The 9,052-nt window shown below is 37.3% G+C and overlaps 1 pseudogene; it reads right to left on the bottom strand.

Moving 5' to 3' along the window:
• Nucleotides 1-1,486: 1,486 nt before the first annotated feature.
• Nucleotides 1,487-2,413, bottom strand: LOC106837849 (olfactory receptor 14C36-like; annotated as a pseudogene).
• Nucleotides 2,414-9,052: the final 6,639 nt, after the last annotated feature.

Here is a 9,052-nt window from a genome sequence, read left to right as displayed (position 1 = left end):
ACAATCTGTTTTATTTCTGAGGCATCAGTTGTCATATCTTCTCTTTTATTTATGGTTTTATTTATTTGAATCTTTTGTTTGTATTAGTTAATCTAGACAGAGTTTTGTCCATTTTGCTTATATTTTCCAAAAACCAACTCTTAGTTTTGTTGATTTTAAGCAAACACTGACAGGACTAAAAGGAGAAATAGACAGAAATGCCATAATAGTAGAGGACTTTAATGCTCTGCTTTCAATATAGACAGGACGTCCATACAGAAAACCAATAAGTAAGCAATGGACTTGAGCATCATTATAGACCAAATGGACCTGATAAACGCATATAGAACATTCCATCCATAGTAGCAGAACACACATTTTTCTCAAACACAGGTGGAACTTTCTCCTAGATAAATTATATGTTAGGTAATGAAAAAGGTCTTAACAAATTTAAGAACACTGAAATTACACAAAGTGTATTTTCCAACCATAAGGAACTTAAACTAGAATCAGTAACAGAAAAATAATTAGAAAATACTCAAATAGGTGATAATGAAACAACACATTCTTTTACAACAAATAAGAAAATAGGAATCAAACCAACAAACGCACTTTTCCTTTCGCAGCATACCTTTCATTCATATTTTATGATATTCAAAAGAACAGATAATTTTCATATTTATTTTTGAATGAATAAGTAACAATATTTTTATTCTTTCTATAATATCAAATTTGGCTTTTCAAGATTAATTGACACTTTTAATTCTAAGTTTTTAAATATTTGAACAGTAGATGAATACAGAATAGAAATTTAACATAAAATATTTCTAAAGATAACTTTTTTGGCTTTTTAAAACTGAAATTCTTAGTGACGGCTTTTAACTTGTCAAAGCATGAATGAGGATCTCTTATTCATAATATCAGATCTTTTACCCAGTGGTATATTCAGATAATCCAAAATCTTCAGAAAGAAAATGTTTCAATATATGATATATTTTAATTATTCATTAAATTTATATCAGTTATATCTATATAATCTCAAGCACTTATCACTGAAGACTTGGATTTCACTCAATAATTTAGAGTGTCATTATTAGTTCCATACAGTAGATTCTGACTCCTATTGACCCTACATACAGCAGAGAAAACCCTTCTTGGTCTTTTTGCACCGTCCTCTCACCTTCTGGTGCTATATCAGACAATGTTCTTCTGCTATTTATAGGGGTTTCATGGCCAATTTTATTGCCAATGGGGGGTCAGGTCCTTCTTCCTAGTCTGTCTTAATCAGGAAGCTGCATTGAAACCCGTCCAACATGGGGGGCCCTGCTGGTATTGGAAATGTCAGTTGCATAGCTTTCAGCATCACAGCAACATGCATCCACAACACTGTGGCAACTGACAGGTGGGTGGTGTGGCTCCCTGACTGGGAAATGAACCCAGGCCACAGTGCTGAGTGTACCAAATCTTGACCATTAGACAACCATGGCTGGCTAATTTAGGGTGAGCCTCAGTAATTTCCTATACATATCAGGAATAAGACAGTCTTTTTCATGATTTTCTTGATGATACATTTTATTTGTTCAATTCTAAGGCTGTAGATAATACGGTTTAAGAATGGGGAGATTATGGAATAGAAAACAGAAAGGACTATGTCCTGAATGTGGCAGAGGTTGCAGGTGGCATAGGTATATGTAAAAGCCTGAGCTGAGGGAGATAGACACCAGGAGGATGTGAGGGACACAAATAGAAAAGGCCTTTGTTCTGTATACTTTACTTGGACACTTGAGCACAATAGAAAATATGTGAATGTAAGACTTGATGATAAATATAAAGACAGCCACCATGAATTCCAACACCAGAGACAGCAATCACCATCTCATGGGTAAAGGTGTCAGAGAAGAAAAGCTTTTGTAGAAAGAAGATGCCACAGAAAAACTAACAAATAACATTGGACTGATGGAAGAGCAGCCAGAATGTGTTGAAAGCATGCACCTCTGCACAGGCAAGGTCACTGAGTATGGAAGCCAGTGTCATCTGGATGCAGAATTGAGGGTGCATGATCACAGGGTAGTGGAGGGACTGACAGATAGCCACATGGTGGTCATGGGCCATGATGGTGAGGACAGAAGCTCCACATATACAAAGAAAACAACTAGAAAGAACTGAGCTACACATCTCACCTTTGAAATTGTCCTGCTGTCAAGCAGGGAATTGATGGATGAATTAAGAAAAATTACAGAAATGTAGCATGCAACCAAAATGGACAGATTCCTAATGAAGAAGTACATGGGTGTGTGAAGACTTCTGTCAAGAGTGGTGAAGGTAATAATGAGAATGTTACCCATTAGAGTTAACAAATACATCAGAGAGAAGCATGCACCGCCTGTAGTTCCCATACATTGGAAAACTCCATGAGGAGAAATTCCATCATCATGATGAAACTCAGATCTGTGGGAGGCACAAGTTGTACCGGGGAAGTAAGGAGAGAAGTCACGAGCACGTGAAGAATCACATTAGGGAAATGTTTCTTAACTATTTTTTGTCTTGACCTCTATCTAATTCTAAACTCTATTGATGTCTCTAATCTTTTTGAAGGAAAATTCAGTGGTCCTCCATTAGCCTACATGATCTTCTTCTTATTCCTTCTGTAGTAATGGAGTGACAATCACAACCTAATTGTTCATAAAGAACATATAAATGTTCAACATATAGTTCTATACATTTCCAATTCCAATGCAATGTTATCATAGTCACATTGGTAGATGTAACTATAGACAGATTACACGAATATAGCTGCGTTTGAAAGGAATTTTGGTGGTAATGTTGTTGAACAGTGGGTAATTAGAATGAAATCTTTTGGTCGTTTTCTAACCTTACATTTTTGTTTAAATTTCAGATGATATTAAAAAATCTGAAGAGGGAAAAGTGACTTCGTTTTTAGAGCTAGACGTTTATGCATAAGTGTCAAAATTATCTTCTGTCCCTGACATAAAATATTAATATCACTTGGAACTATACTTACTTTAATATCTCAAATGGATCACAACGTCATTGCCTGATACATTTCCCCACACTGAATCTACTCCTCAGTGCAATTTTTCTGTTAAAATTTTATATTTCATTATTTTTCTAGTCATTCACCTCTCTTTTTAAAGAGAGAATGAAAAAGCCAAGTATTCATGTTTCCTTAGAGACTCTTGAAGCTACCCCTAATATTCCCTTATTATCTTCTCCAGTTTTCACCTTTCATAACTTGTTTGATTCTACTAGCTGAAAATCAAAATGAAACACCAAAATTATGGTACAATATCTCTTAATACTAATTTAACATTTTTCTGTTAAATTAGTAATTTTTCTTTTTCTTATTTAATCCAGTTTTTACAACTAATTTTGTAAATTTTCATCCTTTGTTTCTGAATCACTTAACAACTTTGTTGGTGTCACCACATCTTTATTGCTTATGCCATCAGCCCTCAGTTTGTTTGGTTTATTCACCAGTGGCAGTGTTAGCCAGCTTTTCTCTTGACTTAACTGTGTTAATAGTATTTTTCCCTGATTTCCTCTATCACTCTTTTACAACTCTTTCTTTGAATTTCCTCAAAATAACACTAATAATAATAGTTATAATAAAACTCTGACAATTGGAACCACAAATAACTAAAATGTCCACAGCTAAAATTACTATACTTCACAGTTTATTTGAAATTAAAAGTCTCCTAAATTCTGCTCAAAATCCTACAATCCAGACCCATTCATTGACTAATTCCTTCAGTCACCATTTTGTTAGTATCCTCTAAAATGAACTTATGAAACATGATACATATGATGTCTTCATAGACAACCTGAGCTAAAGTCAAGAACTTTTTTTATCACATCAGTTATATGACATGTTTCACAAACTGCTTCACATTGAAAAGCCAGCAGATGCTTTACTCCATTTCTGTTGTTGTTGTTGTTTATAAGTTGCTCAATGATTAAATTGTATGTGATGAATGAAAAATGATAAGATATGCTGGAGTAGAGATCTCGTCAAGATGGCAGCATAAGCAGACTCTGAACTCATCTCCTCCCACGAATACAACCAGGTTACAACTATTTTATGAGAAATTACCCTGGAGAGAAAACTGAAAACTGGATAAAAAGAACCTCCACAATAAGGGACAGTCCTGACTAAGGCAGAAGAGGCAGAAATTCCTGCTGGAGAGGAAAATAACCATCTGTGGAAGCAGCAGAGCTTCTCAGCTGGCCAGGCGGGAGACACCCTAAGGTACACAGCATTCCCTGGAGGAGTGAGGTCTGGAGCAGGGGCGATACTGCTATAAGCATCCTTCAGATTCAGCCCAACTGAGATGAGGGTCTTACTGTCTGGCTTCACTGGTTATTAGCTGCAGCAGGGATACCCCCCAGAAAAGCTATTGGCTGAAAGCCAAAAAGACCCGGGTCTTAAAGGGCCCATGCACAAACTCAGTCACTGCAGCAACCTAAAATCACCAGAGAGAGTGCTGACAGTCCTTTGGTGAAACAAGACTCACCTGGTAGGCACTGGGGGCATCTTGGTGAGAGGAGGTAACTTTCCAGAGAATGAGACATTGGTGGGGGCAATTGTTCTGACCTGGTCCAGGTGGGCTGACAGTTAGGGTGGGGGCCATTGAGTTTCTTCCCTTGGCCTGTTAGCCCAGGGTTCTGCCACACACACTAGAGCAGAGATTTAATCCACTTCAGCCAGGACAGGCAGCCCTCCCTAGGGATTGGCCCCACCTAGCAGCAAGCCCTCAGGCTACTTGTCAGCCTGCTTAGACTGGGTGTCTAGATCCTCTACAGGCAGCAAGTATGTCCACCTCTGTGGGACAGGGCCTGTGTGATGAGGAGGTGAACTCTGGGGGGCATTGGTGGAGAGGTGGAGGCCTCTGCAGTGGGGCATTGGGATACAGTCCAGGGGGTTGGGAAGTGTGCATGGACCAGGACTGTGTTGACCTTGTGTGTGATCCTATTGGGGGTGAGGCTTATCAGCAGGTACAAGACCAGTGCTTCACAAATAGCCATAAGAAGAATCAGCTCCTCCTTCCAAAGCCTGAAACAATTGAGTGCTCCTGTACCTAAGGCCAGCCCCACACAGCTATACTCCTATGAGAACTGACAACAGCCTTGTAGGCTTGAGGCCTATAGCAACTGTAAGCCCCTGAGCCTAGCAACCAGCTACAATGGGTACCAACCCAAACAAGAAGAAAATTGCAATAGGAGTGTGCTGATAGACTTTGTAGCCAATGGTGCTGAGGCTCCCTAAATCAGATTTACAAACAGCTGGCCAGGAAAAGAAAGACTAGATTCCCTGGGTACCTGCAGTAAGAATAACCCTGCCACAACAGAAGGACACAAGTAGCCCACAAAGGGGTCACTCCTGGATCATTTAGACTGGTGACAAGAGGGGAGCACACTGCTGGGCCTCATAAGGCATCTCATACGTAAGGCCACTTCTCCAAGATCAGGAGACATAGCCGACTCATCTAATACATAGAAATAAGCACAGAGAAAGAGGCATAATGAGGTGACAAAGGAATACTTTCAAAACAAGGGAACAGGACAAAACCCCAGAAAACAGACTAAATGAAACAGAAACAAGCAATCTATTCGAAAAAGAGTTCAAACAAAATATCATAAGGATGCTTACAGATATTGGGAGAAGACTGGACAAACACAGTGAGTCCATCAGCAAAGAATTGTAAAATATAAAAAAGAACCAATCAGAAATGAAGAAAACAATACTAGAAATGAAAAAGTCACCAGAAGAACTCAATAAGAGAGTAGAGGATGCAGAAGAACAGATCAGCAAGCTAGATGAAAGACTAGAGGAAATCACCCAAGCTGAACAGAAAAAAGAAAAAAGAATTAGACAGAATGAGAACAGTCTAAGGGAACTCTGGGACAATATCAAGCACAGTAACATCCTCATTATAGATGTTGCAGAAGGAGAAGAGAGAGATAAAGGGGCAGAAAATTTATTTGGAGAAATAATAGATGAAATTTTCCTAACCTAAGGAAAGAAACAGACATCCAAGCACAGGAAACACACAGAGCTCCAAATAAGATAAGCCCAAAGAGGCCCACACCAAGACATAATATAATGAAAATGTCCAAAATTGTAGATAAAGAGAGAATCCTAAAAGCAGCAAAGAAAGGCCACAAGTGACATACAAAGGGAAGCCCATAAGGCTATCAGAGGATTTCTCAGCTGAGATCCTATAGGAAAGAAGAGAATGGCATGACATATTTAAGGTGCTAAAAGGAAAAAACCTACAGCCAAGAATACTCTATCCATCAAGGTTCTCATTCAGAATGGAAGGAGAGATAAAGAGCTTCCTAGACAAGAAAAAATTAAAGGAGTTTATCACCAAGAAACCAATTGTACAAGAAATACTGAAGGGACTTATTTAAGTGTGAAAGCAATGATCACAAGTAGAGGTAAAAAAAAAAAATTCTCAAATAACAAAAAGAAAAACACAGGAAATAAAATCACTTGTAAAGGTGAAAATATAGTAAAGGTAGCAGATCAACTACCCGTGAAGATAATATGAAGGTTAAAAGACAAATGTACTAAAATCAACTATTTCAATGATAAGAGGGTAATGGATAAACACACACTAAACAAGAGACTATATATGATTTCCAAAAAATAAAATCTTGGAGGGGGGGAGTGAAAAAGCAGAGCTTTGAGAAAGAGGTCAAGCTAAAGAGTCTGTCAACTCAATATAGACTGTTATATACGTAGAATATTAAATAAGATCTCATGATAATCACAAATCAGAAACCTATAATAAGTAAGCAAAAAAGTAAGACAAAAGAAATCAAATATATTACTAATGATAACCATCAAATCACAAGGGAAGAGAGCAAGAGAAAAAGAAAGGACCAGACAAGAACGACTAAAACACTCAGAAAAAAGTGACAAAATGGCAATAAATACATATTTATCAATAGCTACTTTAAACGTCAATGGACTAAATGCTCCAATAAAATGCAATAGGGTGGCCAATTGGATAAAAGAAACAGCCAGATATAAGCTGAATACAAGAGACACACTTCAGACCTAAAGACACTCACAAACTGAAAGTGAAAGGATAGAAAAAGATATCTCATGCAAGTGACAAAGAAAAGAAAGCAGGGGTAGCAATACTTATATCAGACAAAATAGACTTTAAAAGAAAAACTGTAACAAGAGACAAAGACGGGCACTACATAATGATAAAGGGAACAATCCAACAAGAAAATGTAACACTTGTAAATATCTATGCACCCAACAAAGGAGCACCTAAATATATAAAGCAAGTATTAACAGACATAAAAGGAGAAATAGACAGTAACACAATAATAGTAGGGGACTTTAACATTCCACTTACACCAATGGATAGATCATCCAAACAGAATATCAACAAGGAAACACTGGACGTAAATGACACATTAGACCAGAGGGGCTTAGTAGATATATATGCAACATCCCATCCAAAAGCCACAGAATACACATTCTTTTCAAATGCACATGGAACACTGTCCAGGATTGATCACATATTAGGCCACAAAACAAGTCTCAATAAATTTAAGAAAATTGAAATACCATGCATCTTTTCTGACCACACAGGTATGAAATTAGGAATCAACTACAGGAAGAAAACCAGAAAAGCCACAAAAATGTGGAGATTAAACAAAATGCTACTGAACAACCATTGAGTCAATGAAGAAATCAAAGGAGAAATCAAAAAACTCCTGGAGACAAATGAAAACGAAAATATGACATGCCAAAATCTTAGGATACAGCAAAGCAGTTCTAAGAGAGAAGCTTATAGCAATTCAGGCCTACCTCAACAAACAATAAAAATCCCAAATAAACAATCTAAAAGAGCATCTAAAGGTAATGGAAAAAAGAAGAACAAACAAAGCCCAAAATCGACAGAAGGAAGGAAATAATAAAAATCAGAGCAGAAATAAATGAAATAGAGACTAAAAAATCAATAGAAAAAAATTAATGAAACCAAGAGCTTGTTCTTTGAAAACATACACAAAATTGACAAAGCCTTAGCTATACTCACCAAGAAAAAATGAGAGAAGGCTCTAATAAATAAAATCAGAAATGAAAGAGGAGAAATTACAACGGACACCTCAGAAATACAAAAGATAAGACAATATTATGAAAAGCTATACACCAACAAATTGGATAATCTAGAAGAAATGGGTACATTCTTAGACACGTACAACCTTCTAACACTGGACCAAGAAGAAGTAGAGAATTTGAATAGACTAATCACCAGTAAGGAGATTGAAACAGTGATCAAAATCCTCCCCAAAAATAAAAGCCAAGGACCAGATGGCTTCCCTGGTGAATTCTACCAAACATTCAAAGAAGACTTATTAGCTATCCTTCTCAAACTCCTCCAAAAAATTCAAGAGGAGGAGAGGCTTCCTAACTCATTCTACAAAGCCAACATTATCATGATACTGAAACCAGACAAGGACAACACAAAAAAGAAAATTATAGGCCAATGTCACTGATGAACATCGATGCAAAAATCCTCAACAAAATACTAGCAAATCGAATACAACAACACATTAAAAAGATCATACATCATGATCGAGTGGGTTTCATTCCAGGAATGCAGAGATGGTTCAAGATCTGCAAATCTATCAAAGTGATACACCACATTAGCAAAATAAAGAATAAAAATCACATGATCATCTCAATACATGCAGAGAAAGCATTTGAGAAGACACAGCTTCCATTTAGGATAAAATAAAAAACTCTAGGGGTTTTCCCCGTGGCCGAATTGTTAAGCTCGTGCTCTCTGCTTTGGCGGCCTGGTGTTTTGCCCATTCGACTGCTGGGCATGGACATGGCACCACTCATCAGGTCATGCTGAGGCAGCATCCCACATGCCACAGCTAGAGGGGCCCACAACTAAACATACACAACTATGTACTGGGGGGCCTTCTGGAGAAAAAAATAAAATCTTTAAAAAAACTCTAAATAAAATGAGTATAGAAGGAAAATATCTCAACACAATAAAGGCCATATATGACAAACCCA

This window comes from Equus asinus, chromosome 10 (genome assembly GCF_041296235.1).
Source record: "Equus asinus isolate D_3611 breed Donkey chromosome 10, EquAss-T2T_v2, whole genome shotgun sequence".
NCBI classification, from domain to species: domain Eukaryota; kingdom Metazoa; phylum Chordata; class Mammalia; order Perissodactyla; family Equidae; genus Equus; species Equus asinus.
This window is presented reverse-complemented; position numbering and strand designations above follow the sequence as displayed.